Raw genomic sequence first — 16,404 nt, 5'->3', positions numbered from 1 at the left:
TATTATGAAGTTTCCTCTGACACTATCACTCTGTTCTTACTCAGATTCAACACAATATTAACAATACTATGGTCAAAAACCTACCCATCCTTGAGCCTAGTGTCCCAAAGCACTAAGAAAAAAAACAGATAAAGTCCACACTCACAGACCAGATCTGACAAATAGATTCTATTTGCTATTGGCAACTATCACTCCTTATTACCACAATCACTATCCTTTGCTGTCCACAATCCAAACAGTCTTTCCTCCATAAATTGCTCATCCCCAACCACAGACCTGCATTTATAAGCATCTACTTCGTTACTGGGCCTTTCAATCTTAGCCCTACTCAGCAGCAGGATGCCTTCAAGAAATAGCTATTATCCCATAATATCCAAAAAAATCTTCATAAATCTGTGCAGTTAAAAGGTGGCGATATTAACTTTTTCACTTTGTATGGCACTGCTCTATAACAAATATTTCTTTCTAACAGTTTAACTTTAAAATATTTTCATGATGGTTTTGTTCTTTTGCCACAAATGCACCCTAAGGTCCGAGCAGGTGTTGCTCTATTTCTGATTTCTTTTAAATTATCTGAATGAGTAGTAAATCAGTGGACACATACTAGTAAGTGGAATGCATCACAATTTCTTGGAAAGCTATTTCAAAACACAAACCTTAAACTTCTTGCCAATTTACCCCCAATAATCAAGCTGAATATTTTCAGCTTAGCATATCTACTTAAAAAGAGTTCCTTGGTTTTCTGTGTGAATAAATATAAAAGAGTACTCACAACCCAGGCTATACAATCAACAAAGTAATATCTACTGCATGTTACTTAGTAAAAGAAGGAAGAGTAAAAGAAGGATCTTTCTCTCTAGGGGTAGAAAATTGTAATTGGGAAAAAAAAAAAAAACTAGTCAAGAACTCAATCTGGTCAGGTATCAGATAATCAGGTATTAGATAATCTAATAGTAGATTAACATACAGTCATTTTATGTACATGAATAACGCAGCTAATGGATATTTCACGAAAAAAAAAATTAGAAAACTTCAGCTCTAACCTAAAATGTATGTAACAAGAACAATAGCAGTAAGACTTTATTATATATACCAGGCATTGCTTTAACCACTTTTCACTTATTCATTCATTTAACCATCTGTACAGGAAAGATACACGCTAGAATGAAAAGGGCAAACAAGGTAAGGAGCACTACATGTTTGAGAGACATCTAGGTGACTTTACCAAATGGAGTTGGGCAGGGTTTGGGGCAATAGAGAAAAATAAATTTGGTCAGGCTAAATGTGGCCACATGTGAGGCTTGTTAAAGAACTTACACTTTAGGCCAGGCACAGTGGCTCACGCCTGTAATTCCAGCACTTTGGGAGGCCGAGGCAGGTGGATCACAAGGTGAGGTGTTCGAGACCAGCCTGGCCAATATGATAAAACTCCATCTCTACTAAAACTACAAAAATTAGCCAGTGTGGTGGTAGGCGCCTGTAGGCCCAGCTACTCAGGAGGCTGAGGCAGGAGAAACCCCTGAAGCAGGGAGGCGGAGCTTCTAGTGAGCCGAGATCACACCAGTGCACTCCAGCCTGGGAAACAAAAAAAAAATCTGAATAAAAAAAAAAAAAAAAAAAAAAAAAAAAAAAAAAAAGCTTACATTTTAGGCGTTAGGTAAGAGTAGAGAAATCATAGATTTATCCTGCCAGGCTAGTAACAAGGTAAATCAGACATTTGAAGTTTTACATTTTAAATCTAATTCTATCACGAATTAGATTAATCAGAGCATGATCATAATAAATACATGGATCTGCTTGTGGGTGATGTCAGTAGAAAGTAAGAATAAGAAGGTATTTTGAAGACACTTCATAAAAGTGAAAGAAGAACTGCAAAACAACATTAAGAGTGTGATCATGTATGGTGGCTCACATTTGTAATCCCACCTACTCAGGAGACTGAGGCAGAAGCAACATCTGAGCCCAGGAGTCCAGGACCAGCCTGGGCAGCACAGCAAGACCCTATCTCAAAAAAAATGTCAGCGAGCTAGAAGATTTAAAGTGATTTCATTTTTATCAGTTATAGTAGACCTAATGAATTAAAAATGTGGTGATGAATTAAAAATATGAAGTGAAAATTTAAGATTTGTGAGATACAATTTTACTTTTTAGCTTTTACTATATTGAGAAAGTTAGAATTAAAACGCAAGAAGAATTTAACATAAGTAAGTAAAATACTGTAGGACTCTAGAGCAAACAGGACAAGTGAGAGAGTGATATAATTTGAGAATCACAAGCTTTAAGTCTTGAGAATGTATAAGAGAGTTGTGAATAATGTTTTGAGAGAATTGCTGTATGAGAGAACAGAAGATCCACAGGATAGCTTCTGAAGATGCATAGAAGAGCCCTGGGAATCACCATCCATCCATCTAACAGATATGTTATTATGGGACAATCGTGTGCCAGGCTTCATTCCAGCAACAGAGTATGAAGGTCTGAGCAGGGCAGACAAGAGGTGGATAAGCACTTCAAGATTAAGTTGACAGAAAGAGGGTAATATGGCAAGACGGTCATCAAAAACACAAACTTTAGAGGTGTCCCATTTTATGACCAATGCAGACAGTCTGGGAACCTGTGTGGCACTGGCGTAGGAAGTGCTATACCTAGGGGACATAAATTCAGTCAATGCCTGTGGCAATAGTGATACACAGCAGGGTATCCATTTGCTCCTTTGTAACTTAAATCAGAGAACTCCCAACTAAACCAGCTGCTTGGGACCTAGATGGGAGGTAGAACTTTCTTTTTTTTTTTTTTTTTTTGAGACAGAGTCTTGCTCTGTCACCCAGGCTGGAGTGCAGTGGCGCAATCTCGGCTCACTGCAAGCTCTGCCTCCCAGGTTCACAGCATTCTCCTGCCTCAGCCTCCTGAGTAGCTGGGACTACAGGTGCCTGCCACCACGCCCGGCTAATTTTTTGTATTTTTAGTAGAGATGGGGTTTCACCATGTTAGCCAGGATGGTCTCAATCTCCTGACCACCTCAGCCTCCCAAAGTGCTGGGATTACAGGTTTGAGCCACCATGCCCGGCGGGAGGTAGAACTTTCATTGAATGCCTTTTCCAAAAGCTCACCACTGTGTATTCTGCGAAGTGCCTTGGTCACTATCAGTAATGTCTGGTCAGAAAGGTGTGTTCAGGTGAGGTGCTGTATTGTGGCCTTGACACCTGTTACTTTGATTTATATTCTGGGTATCTCTGAGGCAAGAGATTCCCAGAGATCTTTACCCCAAAGGGGGCAACTCTTAGGCAATGGCCTAAAAATGTACTGACAGTATCATTTTTTGGCCAGGGTTAGGACATCCAGTGCTAGGACGACTGCCTGAAAGTGGCCACTGGTGCTGACCCTTGATCAGGGGCATCCTGAATAAAGGATGGAAAGCAGCAACATTCCACCGAGCTCCAGCATGTATAGTCTAGAAACTCCTATTTCTGTTCAGTTAATCTTATAGGGATCCTCAGGTAGCCAAGGACCTCCTCCAGTACCATGGCATTTGCCAAGAGATTGAGAAGAAAGGAAGCCATCCCGCCCGCAGATGGAGTATGCCAGAGGGCTCGGGTGTGGCTCCATCCTACATCAAGGAGGTTTTGGTAGCTGTGCCAAACTTGCAGGGCGCTGCTTCTGTGACCCAAGGAACGATGGGCAGCTGGTATGGAGGGTCACAAGCTCAGGACCTGTAAAAGCCTCCATTTCCAAGAGACCCTAGTATGTGACCAACAGTTGTTGCTCTAATGATGTACAGTGCAATGTCAAAGAGGACAGTTTCTTGCATCAGGGGCTCATGGGCAATTTGTGGTCATCATGAGTTATGAGAGAAGGCCGCGAAAGCCCCTATGGTAAAGGGGTCTTTGAGGAGACTCATGGGATTCCTGTCGTATTGCAATGTGGACAGATTCTAAAGCCTTTTGTTGAAGGGAATCTATTCAAGGTGAGCCAACTTGCAAGTAACAGCGTCAGTGAAATTAAGTAAAACTTGTAAATGAGGAATATGTCACCTCTAGATCTCAAAGAGGACTAAAAGATATTCGTATTAACATTGTGTGTACTGAGAAAGTCAATAGCTGCTTCTTGATGGTGTCAGGGAAGAAATGGCCCTCAGATTACCAAATAGCTTTCAGGAATTTAACAGAGGTGGCAAGACCCCTCACACAACATGTGGAGACCACTTTTTGTGTACTCCTTTTTCAGTACTTGTATGTCCTGAATTTGTGTGTCAAAAGTAACTTCTCAAAAGATGTTGTCAGTGTGATATCATAGTTGTCCTCTTAGAGAAATTTGGATGCAGCTGAGATCTTGCCTATAAAGACTATATGATGACAAGGCTGCTACAGTACCCCATGGATAACCTGGTAGAGGCATACTGTGTCCCTTTAAAAATGAAGGAAAACTACAGCCTAGAGGCTGTTGAAATAGGCTCTGAACAGAGCATATTAGCCATGTGATGGTTAATACGGAGTGTCAACTTGATTGGATTGAAGGATACAAAGTATTGATCCTGAGTGTATCAGTGAGGGTGTTGCCAAAGGAGATTAACATTTGAGTCAGTGGGCTGGAAAAGGCAGAGATACCTTTAATCTGGGTGGGGCACAATCTAATCAGCTGCCAGCATGACTAGAATATAAGCAGGCAGAAAAAGGTGAAAAAGACTGGCCTAGCCTCCCAGCCTACATATTTCTCCTGTGCTGGATGCTTCCTATCCTCAAACATCGGACTCCAAGTCCTTCAGTTCCCTATGATCAGCGGACAGAGGAAAAGAGGACTAGGGCCTGGTTCACAGGTGATTCTGCATGATATGCAGGCACCACCCAAAAGTGGACAGCTGTAGCACTACAGCCCCTTTCTAGGACATCACTGAAGGACAGCGGTGAAGGGAAATCTTCCCAGTGGGCAGAACTTTGAGCAGTGCACCTGGTTGTGCACTTTGCACAGAAGGAGAAATGGCCAGATGTGCTATTATATATTGATTCATGGGCTATAGCCAATGGTTTGGTTGGGTGGTCAGGGACTTGGAAGAAGCATTACTGGAAAATTGGTGACAAATTTGGGGAAGAGGTGTGTGGATGGATCTCTCTTAGTAGTCAAAAACTCTGAAGATATTTGTATCCCATGTGAGTGCTCACCAACAGGTGACCTCAGCAGAGGAGGATTTTAATAATCAAGTGGATAGGATGACCCGTTCCGTGGACACCACTCAGCCTCTTTCCTCAGCCACCCCTGTCATCGCCAATGGGCCCATGAACAAAGTGGCCATAGTGGCAAGAACGGAGGTTATGCATGGGCTCAGCAACATGGACTTCCACTCACCAAGGCTGACCTGGCTATGGCCACTGCTGAATGTCCTATTTGCCAGCAGCGGAGACCAACACTGAGCTTTTGATATGGCACCATTCCTCGGGTGATCAGCCAGCTACCTGGTGGCAGGTTGATTATACTAGACCTCTTCCATCATGAAATGGGCAGAGATTTGTCCTCATTGGAATAGACACTTACTCCGGATATGGGTTTGCCTATCCTGCATGCAGCGCTTCTGCCAAGACTACCATCTGTGGACACACAGAATACCTTATCCACCATCACAGTATTCCACACAGCATTGCCTCTAACCAAGGTGCTCACTTTATGGCTAAAAAAGTGCAGCAGTGGGCTCATGCTCATGGAATTGACTGGTCTTACCATGCTCTCCATCATCCTGAAGCAGCTGGATTGACAGAACAGTGGAATGGCCTTTTGAAGTCACAATTATAACACCAACTAGATGACAATACTTTGCAAGGCTGGGGCAAAGTTCTCCAGAAGGCTGTGTATGCTCTGAATCAGCGTCCAATATTTGGTACTGTTCTCCCTTAGCTAGGATTCATGGGTCCAGGAATCAAGGGGTGGAAGTGAAAGTGGAACCACTTACCATCACCCCTGGTGTTCCACTAGCAAAATTTTTGCTTCCTATTCCTGCAACATTACATTTTGCTGACCTAGAGGTCTTAGTTCCATAGGAAGGAACACTGCCACCAGGAGACCCAACGACAATTCCATTAAACTGGAAGATTGCCACCTGGACACTTTGGGCTTCTCCTACCTTTAAGTGGACAGGCTAAGAAGGGAGTTACAGGGCCAGGCGCAGTGGCTCACGCTTATAATCCCAGCACTTTGGGAGGCCAAGGCGGGCGGATCATGAGGTCAGGAGTTCGAGACCAGCCTGACCAACATGGTGAAACCCTGTCTCTCCTAAAAATACAAAAATTAGCTGGGCATGGTGGCATGCGCCTGTAATCCTAGCTACTCAGGAGGCTGAGGCAGGAGAATTGCTTGAACCCAGGAGGCAGAGGTTGCAGTGAACCGAGATCGTACCATTGCACTCCAGCCTGGGTGACAGAGTAAAACTCGTTCTCGAAAAAAAAAAAAAAAAGGAGTTAGAGTGTTGCCTGGGGTGACTGACCCAGACTATCAAGATGGAATCAGTCTAGTACTCCACAACGGAGGTAAGGAAGAGTATGTATGGAACACAGGAGATCATTAGGGTGTCTCTTAGTATTACCGTGCACTCTAATTAAGGTCAATAGGAAACTATAAAAGCCCAATCCAGCCAGGACTACAAATGACCCAGACCCTTCAGGAATGAAGGTTTGGGTCACTCCACCAGGAAAAAAACCATGACCTGCTGAGGTGCTTGCTGAAGGCAAAGGGAATACAGAATGGATAGTAGAAGGTAGTCATGAATACCAGCTATGACCATGTGACCCCCTGCAGAAACGAGGACTGTAATTGTCATGAGTATTTCCTCTGTCTTTTGTTAAGAACATGTTTGTGCATATATATACTTGTACTAAAAAAACTTTACTTTATTTCCTTTCTCTTTATCATGTGACATAATATTTATTGACTTCACATCAGCATTTATGTATTGTTAACTTTATGTAATAGTATTTGGGTTGGGAATTGGTATGTTTCCTGTTGTATGAAGGATAGTTGTATTATGTTAGGCATAATTATGACCTTATTATTGTCTTTATTTGAAGATTATGTACGACCACAGGAGATGTGTATGGGTTCAAGTTGACAAGGGGTGGACTTGTGATGGTTAATACTGAGTGTCAACTTAATTGGATTGAAGGATACAAAGTATTGATCCTGGGTGTGTCTGTGAGGGTGTTGCCAAAGAAGATTAACATTTGAGTCAGTGGGCTGGGAAAGGCAGACCCACCTTAATCTGGGTGGGCACCATCTAATCAGCTGCCAGCGAGGCTAGAATATACACAGGCAGAAAAATGTGAAAAGAGAGACTGGCCTAGCCTCCCCGCCTACATCTTTCTCCCATGCTGGATGCTTCCTGCCCTCGAACATCAGACTCCAAGTCCTTCAGTTTTGGAACTTGGACTAGCTCTCCTTGCTCCTCAGCCTGCAGACAGTGTGTTGTGGGACCCTGTGTTTGTATGCGTTAATACTTAACAAACTCCCATATTTTATATAGATAGATAGATAGATAGATAGATAGATAGATAGATAGATAGATAGTTCTGTCCCCCTAGAGAACCCTAACACAAGTCAAATCTATAATAGCAAAATATTTACCAGTTGCTTATTAGATGGAGTCAGTAAGTTCAATAACATTGGGTATCAGGTCTGAGGACCTTAAGATTCCAGTAATCCACCATGAGGCACTATTCATATTCATGCTTTCCAGGTTAAAGAGGCCAAGTTTGGCTGCTAAATGCAGGTACAGTAGGGATAATCACCCCTTCTTACAAGTTTCAATTCTTTTTTTTTTTTTTGATAGAGTCTTGCTCTGTCACCCAGGCTGGAGTGCAGTAGTACAATCTTGACTGACTGCAACCTTCACCTCCTATGTTCAAGCAATTCTCATGCCTCAGCCACCCAAGTAGCTGGGATTACAGGTGTGCACCACCATGCCCAGCTAATTTTTTTTTGGTACAGAGAGGGTTTTGTCATGTTGCCCCAGCTGGTCTTGAACTCCTGAGTTCAAGCAATCTGCCTGCCTCAGCCTCTTGAAATGCTGGGAGCCATCATGCCCAGCCTTAATTCTTGAAGGCTCTGTTTTAATTTACATTGGCCATATTAACTATTTTATTTATTTTTATTTTTATTTATTTATTTATTGAGATGTAGTTTCACTCTTGTCACCCAGGCTGAAGTGCAGTGGTGCAATCTTAGCTCACTACAATCTCCACCTCTCCAGTTTAAATGATTCTCCTGCCTCAGCTTCCCGAGTAGCTGGGATTACAGGCATGCACCACCACACCTGGCTAGTTTTTTTGTTTGTTTGTTTTTGGGTTTTTTTGTATTTTTGTATTTTTAGTAGAGACGGGATTTGGCCATGTTAGCCAGGCTGGTCTCAAACTCCTGACGTCAGGAGATCCACCCACCCTGGTCTCCCAAAGTGCTGGGATTACAGGCACGTGCCACCATGCCCAGCCCGACATTATTTTAACTGTGATTTTCATAAGGTCCCTTTTCATTAAGCCAAGTTGTTAAGTGCCAATGACTTCATTTTAATTTATTGCTCACTGATTCCATGTCCACCACGGTATATTCTAAGGTCATAAGTGCTATGACCATAGGGAATCTGGGAGAGACAACAGTTAAGGTGAGGCATACTTATTTAGTCTCTATTTTATATTCAGAAACTCCCTAAGAACATACAGATAGGGAGGAGAAGTTCTTTTTATCCTGCTTATATTTATAGGTATCTTTCTCCAGAGAGCCTCAAGTCATTATCATCAGGGTGAGAGGCCTCCTCCTTCCCTGCAAGGCAATGGTTGGTTTACAGGGTTTAAGAACCTCAGGCTTAGGCTGGGTTTGAATTAGCCCCCTCACAATGCCACAGGGTGCCATAGGGTGACTTTTCTCTATGACCCTACAGAGCAAGATTTTTCTTGCAATGGAGGCTCAGGCAGCAAAATACTGCAGTGGAAACCTGCAAGGCCCATGGCCCAGTAGTGGGTGGACTGAAACTATCCTTAGCAACAGTCCTGCCTTTTCCATGACACAGGCTTTTTTATTGCTGTCTATATATAAATTACCAAGCAATATTTTAGATTTCTAGCCACAATAAGTTGCAGCTTTCCATTTCAGTCACTGTCCCATCACCATGTGGACCTTCTGGGTGAGAACAGGGAAAGGTTCAGGGACCCAACGGCTCACCTTGTAGGCAGCTGCCTCTTCTAACGGGAAGGGCCAATCAATCTCTCCAGGGTTAGGATCCACATCAAGGAAGGGAATTTTTTTTTTTCACTTTTAATATACTTTAATGGGTTACTGTTACAAGAAATTCTGTAATGGCATAACAGAGACAGCATTTTTGTTACATTACAGTTTACAATGGAATAGAATGATGAAAAAATAAAAGCTCAAAGCAGCAAGTTTTTATAGCCCAGATAAATTAGATTCCTTGACAAACAATTCAAGAAGATGATAAACGGAATTTAGATATCTAAACAAAATCATTTTGTTTGTAATAACACCATAAAAGATTAATGATCTCCTTTAGAAAGTTTGATAAGTGAATAAAATTATTTTATTTTGATAAATTACTATCACAATATTTTGCTTTCAAATGTATCCATGGTGAATTATTTTAATTTAAAAGTTATCACTTTAAATAGGGTGAGATATGATAAAACTTTAGTAATTTATGGTTTTCAAAAATATATATGTTTAAAGAAAATTTTATAGTGTGTGCTTCGTTACTATGCACATTCATGACAATAGAATGGAAAATAGCATTACAAAAAAATCTTGAAACACATATTTTCTAAGTGAATGTTTTAAAAATAGTGTGAATAAATGATTAGGTCATTTTGTTTATGGCTCAGGTGGGAGCCAACAAGCTGTGCCATTCCAAGCTTAGCCCTCTGGCTTCTTGGTAAGCAGCCATACTAAGCAAAGCCCAGGTGCACTGGCTGGGGGTTTTGCATGGGGAAAGCAGTTGAGCTACATCCTCCAGTGGGAGAGGCTGGTACCAAATGCTCCTTCTACTCTTTTCTTTATCAGCCCCTGGGTTGCGGGCTACAATGGATTCACACCTTCATGCTCTTAGACACCAGGGGAGAAGCGCCTGGTGAAGCAGGGGAAGCAACGCCCAAGTGCCAGGCAAGGCCATTACTCTTGCCTGAAAAACACTCACTAGGCAACCACGGTGTCATGTTTAATTCTCCCTGGAGTAGTGGTCTTCTTTCTTCCTTTCCACTAACCTGAGGAAGACTGGACCTGTCCCAAGGGGTGGGTGCACAATCACAAATAACATCTGTATAGCTCCCCCAAGTAGCCAGTGATGGTTCACAGAGTAGACACAGCAACAAAAGATACCTGGCCTGACTCGTGGTAAGCTGAACTCAAGCACCAACTGGTTACAGCGCTGTGTTGTCACTGCCTTTACAGGAGGGAGCCTCAGAAACCACCTATGAACACACCAAACCCAAGAGCATAGTATGCCACCGTAGAGTCAAATAACAATCCTCATGTTGGAGACAAGAGCCACCTAGGGTAGGAAGAAGTGACAACAATGAAGGCCAAAGCACAAGCCCACCAGCAACCTCCAGTTTGGGCCCAGGCAGCCTTTGCTGTATCATGGAGCCAGTTATCTGCCAAGAACAGTTAATTACAGCTCACCAGGGGCCCTAGGACCATCCTGTTCATGATTCCAATTGTCATTGCCTCCTCTTCACCCTGTGGGTGAGGAAGGAATTCCTACCCTTGGGTCATGGGATGGCTGAAGCATACTCAACGCCTCATAGGTGATTTTGACAGCATTTATCAGTCACTTGTACTTACAGCCCAGGAGAGGAGGGCACTGCAACAGACAAGACCACAGAGAGATTTCACTCAGGAATAAGTGAACAGCCAAGGGCTTTGGGAAGCAGGCTTTTCACTATCAAGAGAGCTTTATACCCCTAGTTCCTGCAGGAGGATGCAATTGTCTGGTTTAACTCTGAGAGCTGGCAGGCAACTGAAACGTACTACTCAGGGATAAGCAGGAACTGTGCCTGGATTTATATTTTATTTTATTTTATTTTATTTTATTTTATTTATTTTATTTTATTATTTTTTTATTTTATTTTAGAGACAGGGTCTCAATCTGTCATCTAGGCTGGAGTGCAGTGGCATTATCACAGCTCACTGTATAGCCTCAACCTCCTGGGCCCAAGTGATCATCCTGCCTCAGCCTCCCAAGTAGCTGGGACTACAGGTGTGTGTGCCCTATTAATTTTTCAATCTTTTATAAAGACAAGGTCTCACTCTGTTGCCCAAGCTGGTCTTGAACTCCTGGGCTCAAGCAGTCCTCCCACCCTTGGCCTCCCAAAGTGCTGGGATTATAGGCACGAGCCACAGAGCCAGACCTGGGCCTGGTCCTTTTGATAAGGAAGGTTTTTCGGCTCAGGGACTTCAACTACAGGAGTGAAGTGGGGAGTAGAACCATAGCTACTCCATCATAAGTAGATGTTCCTGACAAGAAATGCTAAAAATCCTTCACAGCAAAGTGAAAGTACACCAAGTAGTAACTCAAATCCAAATGAAGAGGAAAGGAACACTGGTAAAGGTAATCACACAGGCAAACATAAAAGTTGGTATTCATGCATTTTTGACAACTGAAATCCCCTTTTCTATGTGGTTTAAAAAACATAAAACTGGCTGGGTGTGATGGCTCATGCCTGTAATCCCAGCACTTTGGGAGGCTGATGTGGGCAGATCACTTGAGATCAGAAGTTCAAGACCAGCCTGGCCAACATGGTGAAACCCCATCTCTACTAAAAGTACAGAAATTAGCTGGGCATTGTGGCGGGCATCTGTAATCCCAGTCACTCAGGAGGTTGAGGCAGGAGAATTGCTTGAACCTGGGAGACAGAGGTTGCAGTGAGCTGAGATCACACCATTGCACTTAGCCTGGGTGACATGAGTAAAACTCCATCTCAAAAAAAATGAATAAAACATAAAACAGTAATTATAAGACAATGTTGATGAACAAACATTGTATAAAAATGTAATTATGGGCCAGGCACGGTGGCTCACACCTGTAATCTCAGCACTTTGGGAGGCCGAGGCGGGCAGATCACAAGGTCAGGAGTTCAAAACCAGCCTGACCAACATGGTGAAACCCCGTCTTTACTAAAAATACAAAAATTAGCTGGGCGTGGTGGCACACACCTGTAATCCCAGCTACTCAGGAGGCTGAGGCAGGAGAATCACTTGAATCCGGGAGGCAGAGGTTAAGGTGAGCCAAGATCACGCCACTGCACTCCAGCCTGGGTGACAGAGCAAGACTCTGTCTCAAAAAAAAATGTAAATATGACATAATAACTTGAGGGGGACAGAGATATATAGGAGAAAAGTTTTTGTTTACTATAAATATTAAGTTGGTATTAATTCAAACCAGAGTGGTAAAGCCAAGCATGGTGGTGCATGCCTATAATTCCAGCTATTAGGGAGGCTGAGGCAGGAGGAACGCTTGAGCCCATGAGTTCGAGGTCACAGTGCACTGTGACTGTACCTGTGAACAGCCACTGCACTCCAGCTTGAGCAACCCAGCAATATTCCATCTCTTTAAAAAACAGTAACAAGGAGGCTGGGCGCAGTGGCTCACACCTGTAATCCCAGCACTTTGGGAGGCTTAGGTGGGCGGAGTGCCTGAGCTCAGGAGTTTGAGACCACCTTTGGCAACATGTGAAACCCAGTCTCTACTAAAATACAAAAAAATTAGCCAGGCATCGTGGGAGGTGCCTGTAGTTCCAGCTACTCAGGAGACTGAAAGAGGGGACTCGCTTGAACTCAGGAGGCGGAGGTTGCAGTGAGCCGAGATCGCGCCATTGCACTCCAGGTCGGGCAATAGTGCAAGAGTCCATCTAAAAAAAAAAAAAAAAAAAAAATAGTAAGAAAGAAAACACGTATCTAACACATAAGCCAGTAAAGGAGGAATTTAGGAACAAAAAATATAAGACATGTACAAAAAAAACCCACAATGGCATAAATCCTTCATTATCAATAATCAATTTAAATGTACAATCATGTATCACTTAATAACAGTGACACATTTCTGAGAAATATGTCGTTAGGTATGTTTACAAAAACCTAGATGGTATAGCTACTACACACCTAGGCTATATGATATGGCCTATTGCTCCTACACTACAAACCTGTACAGCATGTGACTGTACTGAATACTGTAGGCAAGTGTAACACAATGGTAAGTATTTATGTGTCTAAACATAGAAAAGGCATAGTAAGTATACAGCATAAAAGATAAAAAGGTTGAAGCACAGTGGCTCACACCTGTAATCCCAGCACTTTGGGAGGCAGAGGCAGGTGGATCGCTTGAGTCCAGGAGTTAGAGACCAGCCTGGGCCCCATGGTGAAACCCTGTCTCTACAGGAAAAAAAAACAAAAATTAGCTGGGCATGGTGGTGCATGCCTTGTAGTCCCAGCTACTTGGGAGGCTGAGGTGGGAGGATCGATTGAGCCCAGGAGATCGAGGCTACAGTGAGCCAGGATCATGCCACTGTACTCCACCCCGGACAACACAGCGAGACCTTGTCTCAAAACAGACAAAAAGACTAAAAAATGGTACTCCTATATAGGGCACTTACCATGAATGGAGGCCAGGAGTGGTGGCTCATGCCTGTAATCCCAGCACTTTGGGAGGCCGAGGCAAGTGGATCTTTTGAGGTCAGGAGCCCCAGACCAGCTTGGCAAACTGGTGAAACCCCATCTCTACTAAAAATACAAAAATTAACTGGGCATGGTGGCACACACCTGTAATCCCAGCTAGTTGGGAGGCTGAGGCAAGAGAATAGCTTGAACTTGGGAGGTGGAGGTGGCAGTGAGCCGAGATCGCACCGCTGCACTGCAGCCTGGGGGACAGAGTAAGACTGTCTCAAAAAAAAACAAAAAACAAAAAACTAAGAACTGTAGAACAACATCAAAAGGTATAACATACTCATAATTAAAATACCAAAAAGAAAAGCAAGTGAGAATGAAGAAGAAATATCTGAAGTAATAATGGCCAAAACATTCCAAAACTAATGACAGATCCAGAAAGCTCAGAAAACACCAAGGACCAAGAAAAATAAATACAACACACAATTAGACGTATCACGTTCAAAGAAAATCAAAGACAAAGAGAAAATCTTAAAATCAAAGACAAAGAGAAAATCTTAAAAGAACCCACCAGGGGGTAGGAGGGGAGGAGAACACTAGAAAAAAAGGAAAAGAATTACAGCAAAATTCTGAAAATCCACATAAGTAAGAAGAGTGGAATGAAATATCTAAACAATTAAAAGAATAGAAAAATACCAACCTAGAGTTAATGTAAAAGGCACACTGACACATACATTTATATAATTCTGAATGACAAGGACAAAATCTCACAAGTTCCAGATGAAAGAAGAGCTGACTACACAAGAAAGAGAGGTATCCTAGCTTCAGCTTTCTCCTCTGCAGTAGTAGAACAAAAAAGACAATGGAATTTTAGAAAAAGAATTGCAATTTGGGAATCCTATACATAATCTTTCATATAATGGGCCCAAAACCAGATGTATTGAAATGGGCAGGGCCCATGTAATCTCTGCAAGGAAAGTGCTACAGAAACACTAACAAGCTGCCAATCCAGTCTAGGTAAGAGGAAGCTGAAGAGGGGAGACGGAGTAAGAAATAACAGATCTTGGCCAGGTGTGGTGGCTCACACCTGTAATCCCAGCACATTGAGAGGCCAAGGCAGTCAGAATGCTTATGGTCAGGAGTTTGAGATCAGCCTGGCCAACATGGTGAAATCCTGTCTCTATTAAAAATATAAAAATTAGCTGGGCATGGTGGGGCATGCCTATAGTCCCAGCTGCTCAGGAGGCTGAGGCAGGAGAATCACTTGAACCTGGGAGGCAGAGGTTGTGGTGAGCTAAGATCACACCACTGTGCTCCAGCCTGGGTGACAGAGTGACACTCCATCTCAAAAAAAGAAAAGAAAAACAAAAATTCAGGGGTTAGAGGCACTGCCACTGCCCCTACCCCTCGCAGTCAAAATAACTACTAGTAGCCTACTGTTGATCAGATGCTTTGCCAATAACATAAACAGTCAATTAATACATACTTGGTATAAGTATTACATACTATATTCTTACAATAAAGTAAGCTAAAGAAAATGCTATTAACAAAATCGTAAGAAAAAGAAAATATATTTACTATTAATTAAGTGGAACTGGATCATCATAAAGGTCTTTATCTTCATTATCTTCACGTGGAGTAGGCTAAGGAGGTGGAGGAGGAAGAGGAAGGGTTGGTCTTGCCATCTCACAGGTGGCAGAGATGGAAGAAAATCTATGTGTAAGAGGACCCACATAGTGCAAACCCGTGTCGTTCAAGGGTCAACGGTATATTTTATTATGTTATATTCAAATATATTTATTTGAATATCTTGCCATATGTTTACAAAAAATAGATCTGAAATGAAATTATTTACTAACAAGTATTTAATGCTACAAATTCTTTCGGGTTTTTTTGGGGGGAGGTGGGGGGGCAGTATGGAGTTTCGCTCTTGTTGCCCAAGCTGTAGCACAACGACGCGATCTCGGCTCTCTGCAACCTCCACCTCCCAGATTCAAGCAATTCTCCTGCCTCAGCCTCCCGAGTAGCTGGGACTACAAGCACCCGCCACTACACTTGGCTAATTTTTATATTTTTAGTAGAGACGGGTTTTACACCATGTTGGACAGGCTGGTCTCGAACTCCTGACCTCAAGTGATCTGTCTGCCTCAGCCTCCCAAAGTTCTGGGATTACAGGCATCAGCCACCATGCCTGGCCTGCTATAAATTCTAAATACTATTTAGTACATATCACTAATTTTCATATGTTGCACTTCCATTTGCAGTCAGTTCAAAATACTTTACAATTTCCATTTCAATTTTGACTGCATCCTATGGGTGATTTAGAAGTGTGTTAGTTTCCAAATGATTGGTTATTTTTCCATAGCTTTCTATTACTGATTTCTAATTTAATCCCACTGTGGTCAGAGAACCTATTTTGCATGACTTGAATCCTTTAATACTTATCAAGATTTGTTTTATGGCCCAGAATGTGATCTGTCTTGGTAAATATCATAGGTGCACATGAAAATAATGTATATTCTGTTATAGTGTGTAGTAATAATGTCAGTTAGGTCAAGTTAGTTGTGTTGATAGTTTTCCTTAGATATTGTATACCCTTACAGATTTTTCTTTTCTTTTCCTTTTCTTTCTTTCTTTTTTTTTTTTTGAGACAGAGTTTTGTTCTTGTTGCCCAGGCTCGAGTGCAACGGCACAATCTTGGCTCACTGCAACCTCTGCCTCTTGGGTTCAAGTGATTTTCCTGCTTCAGCCTCCCGAGTAGCTGGGATT

The sequence above is a fragment of the Papio anubis genome, chromosome 11, assembly GCF_008728515.1.
Source record: "Papio anubis isolate 15944 chromosome 11, Panubis1.0, whole genome shotgun sequence".
In the NCBI taxonomy this organism is placed as follows: domain Eukaryota; kingdom Metazoa; phylum Chordata; class Mammalia; order Primates; family Cercopithecidae; genus Papio; species Papio anubis.
Note: the sequence above shows the minus strand (reverse complement) of the source record.